The following is a 22,945-nucleotide window of genomic DNA, read 5'->3' as shown; positions in this document are numbered from 1 at the left end:
AAAACGCGAAAAAACCGCGAAAAATCTGCTACGTGTGCACACAGCCATAGGGTAAAATTTTTGTTTCAGTGCCTGGGCCAATGGAAGGTTTTTCTAGGACACTAGTAAGACAATAAGTAATTCGTAAGTCGTTTTATGTTGTAGAAGTTACTTCAATAACTTGTCCAACCATATTTGCTTCAGATGAGGAACGCACCATCAAATCATCTGCACACTCTGATGTGCGCTGGCATGTCTTGTTTCTCTGCCATCAAATAATATTGTGTGATCAATCCATAGATGAAACGAGTTAATCCCATTGCTTGTCTTCTTTACAACCATAAACTAAAGAAAGGTTTAAACTGTAATATTTCATCTACAACAACATGTTTGACTAACACAGTGATGATTCCTGTGTATCTTGAAGACACTTTCATTTAATGTTACTTCCTTTCTAGTGTTTATTATTTTTAAGTATTATATTTGACTTTCAGCTAAATGATCTGTGAAATCTGTTGAGAAGAAGAGATGCTCGGAGAGCTGTCACTCCACTCACGTTGCTCTATGTTTTCTAACTTGCTCTGGAGTGTCACTGCAGGTTATCCCTTACACAATGAAAAACATTGTGGCACACCCTTACTAAATCAGGGCAGGTGCTTTTACTCTCCTATAGGTTTTGCCACTAATTTGTTGATTCCTAAACTGCGCCCAAGCCCCAGGGATCATCTCTCCTCTCCCCGAAACTGTGTGTCTGGAATTTCAATATATTGATCAAATCTGCAACACCCAAGGCTTATGTCACTGGAGCTATTTCGATCATAAGACAAGTGCTACATTCCAATCCTAGGTAGACTACGTCAGCCAGATACTACAGTGACAGCGGAGATGGACTTAACTAATTCAGTGCTGAATTTTCAGCCTTCTAATAAGCAGACACAGTCCCTATGTATTTTAAAGGGACACCACAGTGCCCATATAATGGCTGACTGGTGAACACTGGATTAAATATTTTGCTTAATATTGATTTCTATTAAAATGTATTACGAATTTATTAGTAAACAATTTGAGGCTCCCAGCATTACACATACAGTCCATTGATTTCACTGAGAATTTCATAATGCTTCATTTCTCCTTTGGTGATACTGTAGGGGGATGGGCTATATATGACGTACCTACCTTCCCGGTACCATCATGTTATGGTCATATCCACTTGTGTGCAAGCTATTGTATAAGAAATAGATAATGTTGTTTTTTTATATGCCACTTAATAATTCTAGAGATTGGTGCTGCTACACGAACATGTGTATTACCACTAGTCCTCAATGGTACTGCTACACTGTTGTGCGCGTGCGCGTTGCGAAAGTAATGCCCGACGTGGGTAGCGGAAGCAGTCTTACGACGCTTCCGCTGCCCTATTGTAATGTCCGGGGAGGAGAGGGCAGAGTTTCGGCCGCGCATGTGTGGTCGAAAATGGCGGACACGACGTGCAAAAAAACGTTACATGTAACTTTTTTTGTGCCGATGGTCCGCCAAAACACGACGCAACCGTCGCACGACGGTTGCGACGTGTGGCCATACGTCGCAATGCGTCACTAATGAAAGTCTATGGGTAAAAAACGCATCCTGCAGACAACTTTGCAGGATGCGTTTTTTCTCATAAACGATGCATTGTGACGTATTACAAACGACGCTAGTGTGAAAGTAGCCTTACCATGTCTTGTGTATGCTTCGGGCCTAGGTGCCCGAAACATACACATGGGCTCTAAGCCCAGGACACCACAGCAGCCACGTAACATTTAAAAAGAGAAACCAGTCATTTGGAGTCTTATAGGGAGAGAAGGACAGTATATAACAGCAGAGCTACTGCAGTTTGGAGTGGAAGAAAGGAAGCAGTCTGGGAAAGTACAGTACAGTTCAAGATGTGGCATATCATTGCATGGGCAAATTCTCCCAATTCCGGGGCGAAACGTATGAGGAAAAACCCAGAAATAGTGAGTCTGGACAAGGAGAACACTGCGGCACCGCCTAAGGCATTATTGCCCCATAATGTACTGAAGGACGTGGGACTCAGTGCAGGCAAGAAGCAGAATGTTCTGCAAAGTGTATTGAGTAAAGTTCTTCGTTTTGCATTTGAAAAGGACTGTGTGTCAATTCTTGTGAAGTCGATTACAGAAAAACCCCAGCACTGCAGAGGAGTCAGTCCCTGACGGTGTGGAGAGAGAAGACACAAGTATGCTGATAGAAGAATCTTATGTTTCTGTGAGGGGAGGCCAGGACACAAAGGCCCCCGGTGACCTTGGCCATGACTATGGTCCAGGACGAACCTTACAATACTGCAGGAAAATTGAACACTTTGTACCAGGCTCCCCCACATATTACATAAGAACACCCTGCAATGCAGTATTTCTGTAAAAAAAAGGGATTGTCTAAAGCAAACATCTTTATTAGGAGAAAGCCTAAGGGTATGTGCACACAACATCTTTCTCCTGCGGATCCTGCCTGAAAAAGCACTTTTGGGGTGACAATCCGAAAGTGGAAACAACATAATTTCACCTTAAAACATCCAAGATCAGGTGCTCCCTGCAAGGTTTCAGACAGAGGAGTGAAAATAATTATCAGAAGTGTTGCCCAAGAGCCAAGGACCACCTTTGGAAAGCCACAGAAAGACCTGGAATCAGCAGGTACAATTGCCATAATGCACACTTTGTTTGGATGCCATAAGGCACTGCATATCACCTCAAAAACACCATACCAACAGTGGAGGTGGGAACATCATGATGTGGAGCTATTTTTTAGCAAATTTCATGTAATTGCAGGGAGGATAAATGGACAAATGTACCGAGACACTCTTGAAATAAATCTGCTGCCATGTACCAGGATGATATAGATGAAACGAGAGTGGACATTTCAGCAAGAAATTTAGTCCAAACATACAGCCAAGGAAACTTTCAGAGAAAGGAAATAAAGCTGCTAGAATGGCCCAGCGAATCATCTACCCTAAATCCAATAGAAAATGTATGGAAGAAACTAAAGCTCAGCGTTCATAGAAGGAGCCCACTGAACCTTCAGAATTTGAAGAGTATGTGGAAGAATGGGATAAAATCACACCTGAGCAATGCATGCGACTAGTTTCTCCATACAGGAGGCATCTTGAGGCTGTCATCACCAACAAAGACTTTTGTATAAAGTATTAATTAAATTTCAGTGAGCGTGTTCAATACTTTTTTCCACATAACTTAATTTATGGACACCTGCGGTTTGATTTCTTTGCATGTTTGGATTGAATGGATTGTTACCAATATCTTGTGAGAATTTCATGTCGATAGCACCTTTAGAAATATATTTACTTAGAAAATTGTTGTTGTATTTAATATCCATTTCACCTGCTGTATATTACCTTGGCCATTCAAATAAACGACCAATCATGTAATACAGGATTAGGTCAAATCCGCTAGAGCTTGAACCACCCATATTCAGTGGATTTCTGATCTGACACTTGGATGGAAATCACAAGTGTGGAACTTTATGATGTCCTTTTTTCCTAATAGAAAATAGAAAGGGATTTAAATGTATGAACTTTAATTTCCGGATTTCTCCCATTTCCTGATTTCTAAACTTAGACGTGTAGTTTATGCATAATCCTCTAATTGAATATTGGCTAACATGAAACTCTTCCTATTTCGACACATTTCAACTTCATAGATGGTTTATGTGTTAAATTACTAGGGATATGTATAGAAACCTGAATCACGTGTTACTTAATTACAGAGAAACAGGGAGCAAACAGATGGGAAAGGAATGTATTCTGCTGTATCCTCACATCTGACACTGAACAGTAGACATACTGACTGATCCTACACCAGTAATGGAAGCTGTGAGTGATGAGATCATGCAATACTGTATTGTGAGTAGATGTGGGTCTCATCAATGGGACCAATAATATCTATTTCAAGAATGGTAACCCGCTGTACTCTGCTTTCCCTGAAAAGGTGGTCAGAATTTCCATACAAATGAGGGTAATTCAGATCACATCCCCACTGATGGCACTCTTCAAGGCTCCATTCTCAAAACAGATGTAAATCCGATTGCTAGGAACCCGCATATACTATACATATGTGGCATTTCCTGTGGAATGCCACAAAAGTACAAGATTTGAAATGATACTCATGTATGACAAGTACTTGCCAATCAGAATTAGTGGTTGTATATGATGGGAGTCCCACACCAGATGTATCAAGGTGCTGCAAAACCACCATGTGTAAATCTGCCACAGACTGAGCTGCCACAGTTGCCCTGTCAGAGCAGCAATTGGATCCATAATGGATCAGAAAAGATGGTTATAGTCAGAGCTAATGTCATGACACAGCTGTCGAGTGACCCAGGACCAGGGGCTCCTTCCCTGTCCCTAACACTAGGGGGCACCCTAGCTCGTCCTACTCCCTGGGATACTTCTAAAGGTGAAGATGTTGGGGCCTACACCCTTGTCTTATCTCCTGAGTTAGCCCTCAATCTGCTCTCTTCTCCCACCCAGGGAAGAGGAGTGCTACTGTGGACCATAGTATACCAACCCAATAAACAAGGCAACACAACAAGGGTTAACAGAAAAATCCAGGCATACAAAATATTCACTCACATATAACAGAGGAATGCACCGGGGCATTGAGGTAGGGGAATAAACCAAAATAGAGAAGGATAGGGAAGTACCATATGTCATGGTCTGCCTGGAGTTTCTTTCACGGTCCTTCTAGGGTTAATCCTATGTGGCCTCTCTTTGGTTTGGGGAGGGTTATAAGTAACCGCACTGGTGCTATGATCGTAGTCAGTGATATGTCTGTTCCTGGCTGAGTAGCTGACCCTTGAATACCTGTGTATATTGCCTGCTTCTGTACAATTGCTCTGTGTATGACCTGGTCTGTTTCCCGTTTGATATTCGTCTGCTGATTTTGTATTTTCTGTGTTACTCTTGGTTCTACCCCAGCTACATCCCTGACTTCGCGCCTGCCTGTTCCCCGGTACTGCATTGCTTTCTTTGACTTCTGACCCCCAGCTTGCTCCTTACCACTCTATTCGTGTTACCCGCTTGTTACCGCGGTGCCCTCTGGTCTGACCTCAGCTCTATTGACCATTCTTCCGACTCTGCTGGGTCCCACTATCCCTGCTAGTAGTCTGGGCCCTAGCTCCACCCCTAATCACGCCCACAGTGCTCACGTGATTCAGGTCCTGTTCCTCCTTCAGTACACTTTCTGCCATGTCCACTTTCCACTGCATGAGTTCCCGGGTTCCCCAGCACGTCTTTGTACAGTCTGTGGTGGTGAGCCTGATATGGCGTCCATCACATTATCACTGACCTCCAAAAGTTTTTCCCTCTTTCTGTGTGGGGCTTTCTGGGACATTAGTGTGTGTTATGGATTGTCTGCGTGCTCTATCTGAGACTCTATCAGTCTCTGGTGGTGAGTCTGATACGGTGTCCATCACACCCCACATACAAACCTATCAATAGTCACAGATAACTCCTCCAACTCTCCTTCTCATATGAACTCCTCTCCCTCCATTAGCCATGCAGCAAATGCTTGCTCTGACAAGGATTTGTAACAGAGCCCAGATTATAAAGGGGAAAAAAGTGGCTAACCGATCTCAGCAGCGAACACAGGGATTTCTAACATTGCAGATTAACCCCTGTTCTGCCAGAAGAAATGAACACATTTAAAATGAAGGAGAAATGGTTCTTCTCAGTGCCAGAGTAGGAGAAATCAGACGCTGCGGTCATCTGGCGCCACACTATCATGGTAACCACATGACAGTATAACTGCAAGCTACAATCTGTGGCAACATAACGTTGAAGACCATAATAATGTACTTTAACCCCTTTCTGACATCGGACGTACTATCCCGTCGAGGTGGGGTGGGCCCGTATGACCACCGACGGGATAGTACGTCCAGCGTGATCGGTGGTGCTCACGGGGGGAGCGCGGCCGATCGCGGCCGGGTGTCAGCTGCCTATCGTAGCTGACATCCGGCACTATGTGCCAGGAGCGGTCACGGACCGCTCCCGGCACATTAACCCCGGCACACCGCGATCAAACATGATCGCGATGTGCCGACGGTGCAGGGAAGCATCGCGCAGGGAGGGGGCTCCCTACGGGCTTCCCTGAGCCCCCCGCAGCAACGCGATGTGATCGCGTTGCTGCGAGGGTCTTACCTCCCTCCCTGCCTGCTCCAGACCCGGATCCAAGATGGCCGCGGATCCGGGTCCTGCAGGGAGGGAGGTGGCTTCACAGAAGCCTGCTCAGAGCAGGCACTGTGAAGCAGCCTGCACTTCTCTCAGATCGGTGATCTGTCAGAGTGCTATGCAAACTGGCAGATCACCGATCTGTATTGTCCCCCCCTGGGGCAAAGTAAAAAAGTTTAAAAAAAAATTTCCAAATGTGTAAAAGAAAATAAAAAAAAATATTCCAAAATAATGAAAAAAAATATATATATTATTCCCATAAATACATTTCTTTATCTAAATTAAAAAAACAAAACAATAAAAGTACACATATTTAGTATCGCCGCGTCCGTAACGACCCGACCTATAAAACTGGCCCACTAGTTAACCCCTTCAGTAAACACCGTAAGAAAAAAAAAAAAAACGAGGCAAAAAACAACGCTTTATTATCATACCGCCGAACAAAAAGTGGAATAACACGTGATCAAAAAGACAGATATAAATAACCATGGAACCGCTGAAAGCATCATCTTGTCCCGCAAATAACGAGCCGCCATACAGCATGATCAGCAAAAAAATAAAAAAGTTATAGTCCTGAGAATAAAGCGATGCAAAAATAATTATTTTTTCCATAAAATAGTTTTTATTGTATAAAAGCGCCAAAACATAAAAAAATAATATAAATGAGGTATCGCTGTAATCGTACTGACCCGTCGAATAAAACTGCTTTATCAATTTTACCAAACGCGGAACAGTATAAACGCCTCTCCCAAAAGAAATTCATGAATAGCTGGTTTTTGGTCATTCTGCCTCACAAAAATCGGAATAAAAAGCGATCAAAAAATGTGACGTGCCCAAAAAGTTATCAATAAAAACGTCAACTCGTCCCGCAAAAAACAAGACCTCACATGACTCTGTGGACCAAAATATGGAAAATTTATAGCTCTCAAAATGTGGTAACGCAAAAAATATTTTTTGCAATAAAAAGCGTCTTTCAGTGTGTGATGGCTGCCAATCATAAAAATCCGCTAAAAAACTCGCTATAAAAGTAAATCAAACCCCCCTTCATCACCCCCTTAGTTAGGGAAAAATAAAAAAAATGTATTTATTTCCATTTTCCCATTAGGGTTAGGGTTAGGGCTAGGGTTGGGGCTAGGGTTAAGGCTACAGTTAGGGTTGGGGCTAAAGTTAGGGTTAGGGTTGGGGCTAAAGTTACGGTTAGGGTTTAGATTACATTTACGGTTGGGAATAGGGTTGGGATTAGGGTTAGGGGTGTGTCAGGGTTAGAGGTGTGGTTAGGGTTACTGTTGGGATTAGGGTAAGGGGTGTGTTTGGATTAGGGTATCAGTTATAATTGGGGGGTTTCCACTGTTTCGGCACATCAGGGGCTCTCCAAACGCGACATGGCGTCCGATCTCAATTCCAGCCAATTCTGCGTTGAAAAAGTAAAACAGTGCTCCTTCCCTTCCGAGCTCTTCCGTGTGCCCAAACAGGGGTTTACCCCAACATATGGGGTATCAGCGTACTCAGGACAAATAGGACAACAACCTTTGGGGTCCAATTTCTCCTGTTACCCCTGGGAAAATACAAAACTGGGGGCTAAAAAATAATTTTTGTGGGAAAAAAAAGGATTTTTTATTTTCACGGCTCTGCGTTATAAACTGTAGTGAAACACTTGGGGGTTCAAAGTTCTTACAACACATCTAGATAAGTTCCTTGGGGGGTCTAGTTTCCAAAATGGGGTCACTTGTGCGGGGCTTCTACTGTTTAGGTACATTAGGGGCTCTGCAAACGCAATGTGACGCCTGCAGACCATTCCATCTAAGTCTGCATTCCAAATGGCGCTCCTTCCCTTCCGAGCCCTCCCATGCATCCAAACGGTGGTTCCCCCCACATATGGGGTATCAGCGCACTCAGGACAAATTGGACAACAACTTTTGGGGTCCAATTTCTCCTGTTACCCTCGGGAAAATACAAAACTGGGGGCTGAAAAATAATTTTTGTGGGAAAAAATTTTTGTTTTATTTTTACGGCTCTGCATTATAAACTTCTGTGAAGCCCTTGGTGGGTCAAAGCACTCACCACACATCTAGATAAGTTCCTTAGGGGGTCTACTTTCCAACATGGTGTCACTTGTGGGGGGTTTCTACTGTTTAGGTACATTAGGGGCTCTGCAAACGCAATGTGACGCCTGCAGACCATTCCATCTAAGTCTGCATTCCAAATGGCGCTCCTTCACTTCCGAGCCCTTCCATGCGTCCAAACGGTGGTTCCCCCCCACATATGGGGTATCAGCGCACTCAGGACAAATTGGACAACAAATTTTGGGGTCCAATTTCTCCTGCTACCCTCGGGAAAATACAAAACTGGGGGCTAAAAAAATAATTTTTGTGGGAAAAAATTTTTGTTTTATTTTTACGGCTCTGCATTATTAACTTCTGTGAAGCCCTTGGTGGGTCAAAGCGCTCAAAACACATCTAGATAAGTTCCTTAGGGGGTCTACTTTCCAAAATGGTGTCACTTGTGGGGGGTTTCAATGTTTAGGCACATCAGTGGCTCTCCAAACGCAACATGGCGTCCCATCTCAATTCCTGTCAATTTTGCATTGAAAAGTCAAACGGTGCTACTTCCCTTCCGAGCTCTCCCATGCGCCCAAACAGTGGTTTACCCCCACATATGGGGTATCAGCGTACTCAGGACAAATTGTACAACAACTTTTGGGGTCCAATTTCTTCTCTTACCCTTGGGAAAATATAAAATTGGGGGTGAAAAGATAATTTTTGTGAAAAAATATGATTTTTTATTTTTACGGTTCTGCATTATAAACTTCTGTGAAGCACTTGGTGGGTCAAAGTGCTCACCACACCTCTAGATAAGTTCCTTAGGGGGTCTACTTTCCAAAATGGTGTCACTTGTGGGGGGTTTCAATGTTTACGCACATCAGGGGATCTCCAAACGCAACATGACGTCCCATCTCAATTCCTGTCAATTTTGCATTGAAAAGTCAAACGGCGCTCCTTCCCTTCCGAGGTCTCCCATGCGCCCAAACAGTGGTTTACCCCCACATATGGGGTATCAGCGTACTCAGGACAAATTGTACAACAACTTTTGGGGTCCAATTTCTTCTCTTACCCTTGGGAAAATATAAAATTGGGGGTGAAAAGATAATTTTTGTGGAAAAAATATGATTTTTTATTTTTACGGTTCTGCATTATAAACTTCTGTGAAGCATTTGGTGGGTCAAAGTGCTCACCACACCTCTAGATAAGTTCCTTAGGGGGTCTACTTTCCAAAATGGTGTCACTTGTGGGGGGTTTCAATGTTTACGCACATCAGGGGCTCTCCAAACGCAACATAACGTCCCATCTCAATTCCTGTCAATTTTGCATTGAAAAGTCAAACGGCGCTCCTTCCCTTCCGAGGTCTCCCATGCGCCCAAACAGTGGTTTATCCCCACATATGGGGTATCAGCGTACTCCGGACAAATTGTACAACAACTTTTGGGGTCCAATTTCTTCTCTTACCCTTGGGAAAATAAAAAATTGGGGGCGAAAAATAATTTTTGTGAAAAAATATGATTTTTTATTTTTACGGTTCTGCATTATAAACTTCTGTGAAGCACTTGGTGCGTCAAAGTGCTCACCACACCTCTAGATAAGTTCCTTAGGGGGTCTACTTTCCAAAATGATGTCACTTGTGGGGGGTTTCAATGTTTAGGCACATCAGGGGCTCCCCAAACGCAACATGGCGTCCCATCTCAATTCCAGTCAATTTTGCATTGAAAAGTCAAATGGCGCTCCTTCGCTTCCGAGCTCTGTCATGCGCCCAAACAGTGGTTTACCCCCACATATGGGGTATCGGCGTACTCAGGACAAATTGTACAACAACTTTTGGGGTCCATTTTCTCCTGTTACCCTTGGTAAAATAAAACAAATTGGAGCTGAAGCAAATTTTTTGTGAAAAAAAGTTAAATGTTCATTTTTATTTAAACATTCCAAAAATTCCTGTGAAGCACCAGAAGGGTTAATAAACTTCTTGAATATGGTTTTGAGCACCTTGAGGGGTGCAGTTTTTAGAATGGTGTCACACTTGGGTATTTTCTATCATATAGACCCCTCAAAATGACTTCAAATGAGATGTGGTCCCTAAAAAAAAATGGTGTTGTAAAAATGAGAAATTGCTGGTCAACTTTTAACCCTTATAACTCCCTAACAAAAAAAAATTTTGGTTCCAAAATTGTGCTGATGTAAAGTAGACATGTGGGAAATGTTACTTATTAAGTATTTTGTGTGACATATCTCTGTGATTTAAGGACATAAAAATTCAAATTTGGAAAATTGCAAAATTTTCTAAATTTGCGCCAAATTTCCATTTTTTTTGCAAATAAACGCAGGTAATGTCAAAGAAATTTTACCACTATCATGAAGTACAATATGTCACGAGAAAACATTGTCAGAATCGCCAAGATCCGTTGAAGCGTTCCAGAGTTATAACCTCATAAAGGGACAGTGGTCAGAATTTTAAAAATTGGCCCGGTCATTAACGTGCAAACCACCCTTGGGGGTGAAGGGGTTAAACAGAAAATAAATTTCCTTTACCAGGAGGAAGTTACATGAGTGACCAATCACTTTGCTCCGATACAACTTCCTTTTCCTATTTCTCTGTCATTAAAGCCATGCCATGATAACTACATGGGGAACAATTTAATCAATTTCCTAATATGTGACATTATAGTTTGGAAGTGTTTTTCATGGAGCTCCTTATTCCTTGCTTCTTCTGTTTATGGCACACCTAAACATAACAATTTAGGGGCAAAGGGTTGCTCTGGAAGAAAAAACACTTCTAATAATATATGCTAATACTAGCGAGTTCAGCCGATCAATATTTTTTTGCATGGCGATTGCTTACATTACAAACAGTCAGTTGTGCCGTTACAGAAGCCGGCGGATTTGTTCTGATTACTTTCAATAAGGCGGAGATGTTTATAGTTTAAGGAAATACAGTGTCAATCTGAAATTTAGCGGTTGCAACTTGTTTTATATGTATTGTGCCCATCTATAAATAATATAGGGATTATTTTGTGTAAAGGAAATTTGTATCCAGAATTATGTGCAATAGACAGGAGGATCCAGTATTCTTGACTTTCTGTCAACTTACATTAAAACTAGCTATTGAACCCGTTCTAAAACCCATGTGGCGAGCATTTTCATTGGTACATTTTTAATTTTGTGTCATTTTTCCAAGAGACTGTGTCTGCGAATTCTAAGATACAGTGTCTTCAGTAAAATGGCACCGAAGATCGCGGTATGTGCACATTCTGACTCTGGCGCCATTTTATTGAAGTAATGTACTACAACAGTTATGGAGAACCTTTTTGAAACTGAGTGCCCAAACTACTACCCAGAACCCACTTATTTTTCGCAAAGTGCCAGCACAACAATTTAACCTGAATACTAAGGTTTGAATTTAGAACAAACAACTCATACAGAGAGTAGACGGGGTATCAGAGAGCAGACAGGGGCAACAAAGAACAGGAAGGGCAACAAGAGTGTACCCACAGACAGGATCAGGGGTACCAAACTGCAGATATAAAGGAATATGCTCCCCCTCCTGTAATATGCTCGCCCATCCTGGTATATGCTCACCCACCCTGGTACATGCTCCAACATCTTGGTATATGTGTCTCCATCCTGGTATATGCTCACCCACCCTGGTACATGCTCCAACATCTTGGTATATGTCCTCCATCCTGGTATATGTGTCTCCATCCTGGTATATGCTCCTCCATCCTGGTATATGGTCCCCCATTCTGGTATATGCTCCCCCATCCTGGTATATGCTCCCTGATCCTGGTATATGTCTCCGTATCGTGGTATATGCTCCTCCATCCTGGTATATGGTCCCCCATTCTGGTATATGGTCCCCCATCCTGGTATATGCCCACCATCCTGGTACATGCCCCCCCCCATCCAGCTTTCTTTGGGTTATTTCTACAGTTACTATGCAAATGCCATTTCTACAGAATGTTGATTTATTATGTTATGTTTACCTGCTGTGCACTGCCACCAATAGTTTAATTCTATAAAGTATTTTTTTTTTTGTAGGGGTGCAGCTATAATAAATGATGAGGCTACAGTTGCACAAGGGTCTTGGAGTTTGGGGGAGCCTAAAAGGTTCCTTTGGCCTATAAGAAATTATCAATATTATTAAAGGGAAAAAGACAGCTGTTTAATGCTAATCGAACCATGGGCAACATGAATCTGAGTCTAGGTCCATCATTTCAGCCAGGTATGTTTTACTTAGAAATGCTACAGCATTTCAGAGGAACGGTACATTTAATAGCTGACCAGGGATCGTGTAGCTTGGGTGACTAGTCCAAAGGTCGATGCCAGGTACCTTCTCCCAATCCCAAACCAACTGAGTGACAAGTCTCTCTCTGTATATGTAAAGGGAAAGACTCACATGGAGGGGGGTGGGAAGAAACTGCTGGGTACCAACTACCTGGGATAGACCATGTTCTGTCTGGAAAATTACAGCATTTCAGAGTAAAATATATAGTAACTATAACAAGTCTACAAATACTTGTTAAACTGTCAGGTTTTGTCATGTAAAAAAAAATCATACCAAGAAGAATAATTTCAGAATGTTTTGCACCTTTAATGTCACCCATAATCTGTACAATTCAATAAAAAAACTGAAATATTTTAAGTTGTAAAAAGATAAATAATAAATATACTGAAATACATTTAGAATTTATGACAAGCATTTAGTCTTTTTTGGGTAGTAGACTACCAGCATGACACATCTAGAATTGTCAATCTTTGCCCTCTCTTCCTTGCAGTAGCGCTCAAAATTTTTCACATTGTGAGGGCATCTCCGGTGAACAGTCCTCTTCAGGTAAACTCACAGGCTTTCAATTTGATTCAAGTGCTCTGGTTGGGCCATTCAATAGCTTTCATCTTCTCGAAAACCATTCTTTTGTTGATTGGGAGGTATGCTTAGTGTTATTGCTGTGATGAAAACTGAAACTCCTCTTCATCATCAGTTTTTTTTAGCAAAAGCATGAAGGTTTTGATGCAAGGTAAAGGCCTGAATGTTTTGATGCTATTTGATACTGTTTATAACTAAAGCCCCAGTTTCAGCTTCCAAAAAACAGCCCCACGGCATAATGCTGCCTCCACCTTGCTTCAGTTTGGGTATGGTGCTCTTTAGCTGAGGCACAGTGATGGATTTGCATCAAACATACCTTTTAGAATTTTGACCAAAAAGTTTTTCCAAGTGCTTTTGGTAGATTTGATGTAGATTTGGGAAAAATTTATCCAGATTTGGATGTTTTCTTCATTAAAAAAGGCATCTGCTTTGCCACCCTATGTAACAAAACAGACATATAAAGAATATGGGAGATTGTTGTCTCATGCAGTACACAACCATTACTTGACAGAAATTCCTGAAGCTCCTAATCTCCTAATGTTGTTATAGGCTTCCCAGACCAATTTTATTCTTGTCTTTAAATCAATTTTTGAGGGATGTCATGTTCTAAGTCATGTAATTATTGTACTAAATTTATGCCACTTCTTGATGACCATCTTCATAGTTTTCCATGGTGTATTTCATACCTTGGAAAAATTATTGTACTCAGGTCCTGACTGATAACTTTTGGCAATGAGTTCCCTTTGCTTCTTTGTAAGCTGTTTACAGACTATGGCTTTTTCTGTAAAATGCAATTAAACAAAATAGCAGGAAAATCCTACTAGCAGAGCTAAACTTTGTACGGGGCTAATCAGAATCACCGTAAATTATGGCAGCTGTGCACTGACTACTATTTAACATAAGATTAAATGTCATTGGGTAATTCTGCACACAACCACGTTTCCAGTTATAACAGTCTGATTCATGATACTCATATTATGGGCATCATGAATCAGCTATCATTTTAAGTTTAAAGACTGATAATAGATGGTTGACGGTTTGAAGATTTTTCATTGGACTCCAGATCCTTCAAGTTATACTAATGCTTTTCAGTTATTCTCTGTATTGTCATAATAATTTATATTATTGCCATTTATTTGGCATGTTAAAAAATGCCTAGGCAAGAAGTCAGTGGGTGTCCTTGGTGAAGACTGAAGCATTGTTCATACACATGTTCATGTAGTTAAAGGAACCTGTAATGTAAAAAATTGCTATTAACCTGGAGATATGGGGTTAATCTGTAGGTTAATAGCATTCTGACACTGTGCGGTACCCACAATGAGAGCCCCACTGCCAGAAGGAAACTTAATTCTAACCTCAGTCAGTCTCGAGGGTGCAGTTCCAGCCGCTGCTGTCTATACACAGAGAGGTGAATGAAACCAGCACCACCCCTATTACTGAACGCCGAATGCTGCTGAGGGGGATAAAGTTAATTTCCTCCTGGTAGCCATACTCTAAGTGTGGGCGCCGGGCAGGTTGAGCGCTATTTACCTGCAGATTAGCCCCACATCTGCCAGTAAATAGCATTTTTTCACATGACAAGTTCTCTTTCATTATTTTCAATACCTTTTGAACACAGAAGAATTCTTCTTATTAATAAACTCAAATGACAAATAAGAATTTTGACATTTTATTGTGCAAAATAGTGCACTGCTGATTATGATCTTTATGGATTTAATCGTCTCCATTAACATACCTGGTAAAATAACTAGCAGACAGGTCATCAGATGCATAACAGTCATACTGCTCCCAGCTTCTTCTAATAATTCAATTGAATCATTTGTCTTCATAAGTGTAACAGACAGGGATGAATTTGTGGTAATTGTTCTTCTCATACAGCCGATTATTTATTTATTTTATATATTTCTTTTTTATGCATTGCTTATATAGCGCTATCATATTCCTATGACTAACTGTACCCAGATTATATCACCCAAGATATACAACATGCAAATAATAATATTAATATATTAGATAATTATTATTATTTATTTATGTAGCACCATTGATTCCATGAGAAGGGGTTACATACAAAATACAGAGATCACTTACAGTAAACAAACTAACAATGACAGACTGGCATAGAGTGAAGAGGATCCTGCCCTTGCAGTAGACATATGGGGACATAGTAGAGACATGGGGGGCTCGATGGATACATATGGCGGGCAGTATGGAGATATACAGGGCCAGGATAGGAGGAAATATGTGGGGGGGCAGAATGGAGACATATGATGTGGGTCAGGATGGGAAGACATATGGGGCCAGGATGGGAGAACATATGGGGCCAGAAATGAGACACATGGGGGATGTTATTACAGGAAGGTGCCAGGATGTAGGACATTATTAGTGTATGGTCCAATTGAGGGATATTATTACTGCTGTGATGTAATTTATTTTGGAAATACTGTTTTTATTGTTGTGGGAGGTCCTGTTACTGTGAGGGGTAACACTATGTCACTTTTTTTCTTCATCTGCCGTAGTGCAGAAGTTTGAGAAAAATTGGGGAATGTGCCTGGATAACTGTTATTTTTTGCAGAGACGAGTCCTAGCTGGAAGAAATGATAGCGCTGGATTAAAAAGCAAAGCGAAGATGAATATCTTCAACTAGAGACATCACTGGTAATTCAGTGTGTTACCTCTACACTTAAGGTACCTTCACACGAAGCGACGCTGCAGCGATAGCGACAACGATGCCGATCGCTGCAGCGTCGCTGTTTTACGCTGGGGAGCTGTCACACAGACCGCTCTCCAGCGACCAACGATGCCGAGGTCCCCGGGTAACCAGGGTAAACATCGGGTTACTAAGTGCAGGGCCGCGCTTAGTAACCCGATGTTTACCCTGGTTACCAGCGTAAAAGTAAAAAAAACAAACAGTACATGCTCACCTGCGCGTCCCCCAGCGTCTGCTTCCTGACAAGACTGAGCTCCGGCCCCTAACAGCAGAGCGGTGACGTCACCGCTGTGCTTTCACTTTCACTTTAGGGCCGGCGCTCAGTAAGTGTCAGGAAGCAGACGCTGGGGGACGCGCAGGTGAGCATGTACTATTTGTTTTTTTTACTTTTACGCTGGTAACCAGGGTAAACATCGGGTTACTAAGCGCGGCCCTGCGCTTGGTAACCCGATGTTTACCCTGGTTACCAGTGTAAAATATCGCTGGTATCGTTGCTTTTGCTTTCAAACACAACGATACACGGCGATCGGACGACCAAATAAAGTTCTGGACTTTATTCAGCGACCAGCGACATCACAGCAGGATCCTGATCGCTGCTGCGTGTCAAACGAAACGATATCGCTAGCGAGGACGCTGCAACGTCACGGATCGCTAGCGATATCGTTACAAAGTCGTTTCGTGTGAAGGTACCTTTACACTATATAGTATAGACAGAGCTCCTGTGTACACTGTCACCTGTGACCCCTGTATTATCTGTACACTGACACTATATACAGAGCTCCTATGTATAATGGCACTGGTGAGTTACTATTACCTGTACACTTACACGATACACTGTATACTATGTACAGATCTCCTGTGTATAATGGCACTTATGGTAATATTAGTATTGTGTTTTTTTTATTAATGATTAGTACTGTAGTATTCAGTCACTATGTGGTGGTAATATGAGGTTTGGCCATGGTGAGACGGTATTTGTTCCTTGTAAGTGGTATTATTCAGTCACTATGTGGTGGTAATATGTTGTCTGGTCATGTTGTGACAGTATTTTTTCCTTGTATGTGGTATTATTCGGTCACTATGTGGTCTGGTCATGGTGTGGTGGTATTTGTCCCTTGTCTGTGGTTTTATTCGGTCATTATGTGATGGTAATATGTGGCCTGGTCATGGCGTGGCAGTATTTGTCCCTTAAATGTTGTATTATTGATCATTTTTAAAAATGTATGTGACACACTAAATTAAATAAAAATAAATAAAAACATGCCTATAAAAAGTATTGGGCATTTAAAAAAATGTTTATTAGGTTAGAGTACAGTAGGTCCCTGCCAAAAGAGTTTACCTTGTCATAGTGGCGGCTTAAAAAATATTTTGGCCAAAACAAAAGCTGATGACTATGAATGTGATCTGGTGTTCCATGGGAACTGTTAATATATGATTGGTGAGGGTGTAGTGCAGAAGTGAAGTTTTCTAAAAGTTGGCGGTGGGACTGTGGAAGGTTCGCAGGGTGGAGACAGAGCTGGGGTAGAGCCTGGGAGGAGTCTCAAGAGGCCTGAAAATTTTGACAGTATGGGCCCTGAAATTCCTGGTGGCAGCCCTGTTTATATGTATCAATGTCCCTAAGACTGGGTTTTCATATTGAGGATGTGGCGAAGAGATTATTCCTCAGCTTTTTAACCCCTTTCTGCCAGCTGATGGAATAGTACGTCAGCTGGCAGAACCCCCGCTTTGAGGTCGGCTCCGGCGGAGAGTCCACCTCAAAGCCATGACATGTCAGCTGTTTTGTACAGCTGACATGTGAGCGCAATAAGCGCGAGTGGAATCATGATCCGCCTGCGCCCATTAACTAGTTAAATGCCACCTCAAACACTGACAGCGGCATTTAACTAGCTCTCCCGGCCGCGCGGCCGGAATTGCGCGGACCGCTGACCCCCGTCACATGATCGGGAGTCATCGGTGCATTACCATAACAACCAGAGGTCTCCTTGAGACCTCTATGGTCGTTGATGGCCAATTGCTTTGAGCGCCACCCTGTCGTCGGCGTTCAAAGCAACCCTGTATTTCTGCTACGTAGAGGTGATCTGTGCTTCACCTCTATGTAGCAGAGGCGATCGTGTAGTGCATGCTTCTAGCCTCCTATGGAGGCCTCCTAAGCATGCCAAAATTTAAAAAAAAGTGTTTAAAAATATAAAAAAATATATAAAAGTTTAAATCACCCCCATTTCGCCCCAATCAAAATAAAACAATAAAAAAAAAAAATCAAACCTACACATATTTGGTATCGCCGCGTTCAGAATCGCCCGATCTATCACTAAAAACAAAGGATTAACCTGATCGCTAAATGGCGTAGCGAGAAAAAAAATTAAAACGCCAAAATTACGTTTTATTTGGTCACCGCAACATTGCATTAAAATGCAATAACGGGCGATCAAAAGAACGGATCTGCACCAAAATGGATCATTAAAAACATTAAAAATAAGCCCTCACCTGACCCCAGATCACGAAAATTGGAGACGCTACCGTTATCGGAAAATTGCGCAATTTTTTATTTTATTTATTTTTTTTAAGCAAAGTTTGGAAATTTTTTTTACCACTAAGATAAAAAAGAACCTAGACATGTTTGGTGTCTATGGACTCATAATGACCTGGAGAATCATAATTGCAGATCAGTTTTAGCATTTATTGAACCTAGTAAAAAAGCCAAACAAAAAACAACTTTTTTTGCAATTTCATCGCACTTGGAATATTTTTCCCGTTTTCTGTTACATGACATGGTAAAAACAATAGTGTCATTCAAAAGTACAACTCGACCCGCAAAAAATAAGCCCTCACATGGCCATATTAACAGAAAAATAAAAAAGTTATGGCTCTGGAAATAAAGGGAGCGAAAAACGAAAACGAAAAAACGAAAACGCTCCGGGGTTGAAGGGGTTAAAGTACCAGCGAAGTGGATGAGTTTTAATTAAATCTCATTCAAATGCTGACTTTTTTTTTTTTTAAATCCACATATAATTGGTTTTGGTTTTTTTTTTAATCTGCAGCAGTTCCAGAAATACATCTTTCTAATGTTACCTATTTATTTTAATCCAGACCCAAAGTCCATTGGTTAAATCTCTCCACTGACTTTGCTGTGTTTCCACAATAAAAAACCCATATAAAACACCCAAATAAGTTCCGAAAATATGGATGGATATTAGATTTCAGTTCATAAATCCATGCAGGAAATCTGCAACAAAGAATATGAAACCAGCTAAACTGTGCCATTCCCACTGAAGTAAGCCAAAATCCACTGTGCCGTGTTCCATTATCTCTGTCTTGGTCATATTAAACAAGCTCTTGTCCCTCACCTGTTGTCCCAATTTAAGTGGAATCCTCATCCTGTCATCCTGTCAGTTTGACACTCACCTGAGCGGCAGGTGTGGAAGCTATCATAATAAAGGTACCTTCACACGAAACGACGCTGCAGCGATAGCGACAACGATGCCGATCGCTGCAGCGTCGCTGTTTGATCGCTGGAGAGCTGTCACACAGACCGCTCTCCAGCGACCAACGATGCCGAAAACCCAGGGTAACCAGGGTAAACATCGGGTTACTAAGTGCAGGGCCGCGCTTAGTAACCCGATGTTTACCCTGGTTACCATCGTAAAAGTAAAAAAAAACAAACAGTACATACTCACCATCTGATGTCCGTCAGGTCCCTTGCCGTCTGCTTCCTGCTCTGACTGAGTGCCGCCGTACAGTGAGAGCAGAGCACAGCGGTGACGTCACCGCTGTGCTGTACTTTCACTTTCACTTTGCGGCGCTCAGTGTGGGAAGCAGACGGCAAGGGACCTGACGGACATCAGATGGTGAGTATGTACTGTTTGTTTTTTTTTACTTTTACGATGGTAACCAGGGTAAACATCGGGTTACTAAGCGCGGCCCTGCGCTTAGTAACCCGATGTTTACCCTGGTTACCAGTGTAAAACATCGCTGGTATCGTTGCTTTTGCTGTCAAACACAACGATACACGGCGATCGGACGACCAAATAAAGTTCTGAACTTTATTCAGCGACCAGCGACATCACAGCAGGATCCAGATCGCTGCTGCGTGTCAAACTAAACGATATCGCTAGCCAGGACGCTGCAACGTCACGGATCGCTAGCGATATCGTTACAAAGTCGTTTCGTGTGAAGGTACCTTAAGTGAGGGACAGTGGGGGCCATCATACTGAGTGAGGGTTGTGCTGTGGGGCTCCTCATACTTGGTATAGCAAGTTGTGGAGGGCCATCATACCAAGTGGGGGACTGTGAGGGCCACCATACTGAGTAGAGCCCTGTGATTTCTACATATGTCACTGAGGATAGAGGCTCTACCAGTGCAGAAGATGGAACTTCCTATGACCACTGTACTTGTAGCTACTTGAACTGAAATAGTAGTCACCATCATCCAAAGTAAACAGGTTTTTACACAAGTTAAGTCTGCAATGGGGAAATGACCGTAGTCAGTGAAGTTATACTAAAAACTGTGCATATTCAGTCACTGCAAGAGCATGACTGTATTTTCAGGTGGTTTTTCAGAATCGGCTGTAATGTGTGTATGTGAGGAATATCACCTCTTCTGGCTATTATATGACTTGTATTCTACATTGTAACTAAGCACCTCTGCAGGCTCTATCACTAGTTTTTAACTGACTCAAAGCTAGTGGGTAGAGATTAGCTTCTAGCAGGTACGGACTGGGGCTGAAATTCAGCCCTGGCATTTGAAATCACACAGGCCCATGTTGTCCCCGTCACCATGAACCAGATGGGATATGTTACACTGTATGGCGGAAAGGAAGATTTTCTACAAGACCCATATTTCTAACGATACCAGTGGCCTGCTGGGGTAAGTGACGGAGTCAGCAACTTTGTGCTCTGTCACAACTCTTAACAGTATGGGTATCTTGAGAACACCGACTCTGTTAACAACGTAGCAGGCAAGGCAGCCAATGACCAGAGAGGCCCTTCTGGCATTTGCCAGAATTGCCAGATGGCCAGTCCGGCCCTGACTTCTAGTATGTCTTCCTTCCATACCCAGCATACAGATATGAGACATTCTTGTTCTTCTGCATCTATATAGTTCATGTCCAGAAACAGCATGTACTGAGAAGTGTAATTGTGAATCCAGCACAAATATTTACTAGAAAGCAGCATTAATGTCTCTCTGTCTCTCTCACTATAGTCCTTCATTCGTCCAAAGTCTCAAAAGGCAGCTGTAATCTGGTGCTTTAGTGAGCTGGCATTCCATTTTGTCCTGAGAAAGTGGGATTTTAACTGCATTTCTGAGTAAATGATCCATTCACTCAGGAGAAAACATGTTCACAAAGTAAATGATTGTGTAAAGGAACAGCTAAAAGATCATAGCGACTCAGGGCTACAGCAAATTTGTGGCCATGTGAATGCAACCTAGAAGTATATTTTTCTGATGCTATACAGTATATTACAATGCTTTATACTTTATTACTTGATATTTGCAAAGTTTGTTAAAATTATACTGATCAATAAAGAACGTGCAGGGGTTCCCCTTCTGCTTTTCACCACTCTCTGTAAGCTTTGCTCAGTGATATGAAAGTGATAACTTACCCTATAGATTTTCCAAAGAAAATAGGCCCACCGTCACTCTCTGAGCTCCAGCTCACTGCCTCTACTGCCATTAACAAGCAACTCCAGGCACCAGCTCACATTACACAATATCACACATACATAGCATACCAGGCACGTATCTTTATATTGCATATAAAGTTCATGAGTAAAAGGGCCCCTTACAATTGCAATGAAATTTGCCTTTATTTGCTAAATTGTCTTTTATTGATTCTCCCATGAGTCACTTCTGAAGCTGAACATAATGTACCCACACATAATGTAAAGATCTTGGCAGAGGATCCGTGTGTGAACATGCTGCCTATACTGGCTCAGCTGGCATTGAGATCTTTGCATTGCAAACTTTATGTTTGCTTTATTTTTATTTAATTGACAAATGAGATCACCACTGTGCTTCTGTGCCAGACATAAAGAAAGCTTATGCTTGTTGCTAAGTTTCTGGATTAGATTAGGGCGGGAGACTGGTTGTGATTTATAATAGGCACACATGAAAAAAAAAAACTTGGGTGTTGGTGGTGCCCATACTATACCCTACAAACAGAAAATGACTCACAGTATTATGTGTTTTGGAGATGACGTAGTGTTTGGCTTTTACTTTTGTAAGCCTCAGTCGACTTCAAAGATGTGAGATGATGGTCCAATATGATATATAGGGTACAACATCTCAGAATGAAAGAATTTTCTCAAACCCTTGGAGATAAACTGTTGTTCATGGATGAAGTTGTCTTAAGCCAATCAGTGACTATATCTGAGTCACCAAGATCAAAAGTTACTCTTTTAGAAGTTCTTTGTGCCTAAAAGCTCCCATAAACGTTAGATGAATCTTGGACAAACCCACCAATTTCTACAGAACCAGATGACCATTTGATGTGTATGGGGTTACTCATCTTTTCATCAAAAGATCATGCCAAGTGAGAGAAAGATCTGGCCATCAGAATTTCAAAAGCCAATGCTTTTGTTTTTAGGGGAGATGAACTGCTGACAGAAGAATCTGACAGCAGATTTCTCCTCTCCCTATTTAAAACTCCTGAAACTTTGAGGGCAAAGTACTGCAGTGCGCAGGTGCTGGGAAAGGTCAGAGAGGCCTGGCACCTGCGCAATGCAGTACTTTGCTCTGCCCTCAACAGGGCAGACAAAGTACGCTGGAGCCGGAGCTGCAGCGTGAAGACCAGAAGAGGACGTCATCGTAAGAAGATGGGAGGCCCTGGACTGGACCGTGACGACCATCGGATCGGGCCACCCACCCAGGTGAGTATAATCTAACCTCTTTTTTTCATCTTTCAGGATACATCGGGGGCTTATCTACAGCATTACAGAATGCTGTAGATAAGCACCTGATGCTGGTGGGCTTAGCTCACCTTTGATTTTGGGGGTGACAGGTTCCCTTTAAACTCTGGTGTTCCTCTAAACTCCAGCACATAATAAACATAGATGGAAAAAAAAAATTCTTTCCTCATCGTTTACCTGTCCAACTTCTCCTCAGCCTGACATCCAGTCCG

The sequence above is a fragment of the Ranitomeya variabilis genome, chromosome 4 (assembly GCF_051348905.1).
Source record: "Ranitomeya variabilis isolate aRanVar5 chromosome 4, aRanVar5.hap1, whole genome shotgun sequence".
In the NCBI taxonomy this organism is placed as follows: domain Eukaryota; kingdom Metazoa; phylum Chordata; class Amphibia; order Anura; family Dendrobatidae; genus Ranitomeya; species Ranitomeya variabilis.
Note: the sequence above shows the minus strand (reverse complement) of the source record.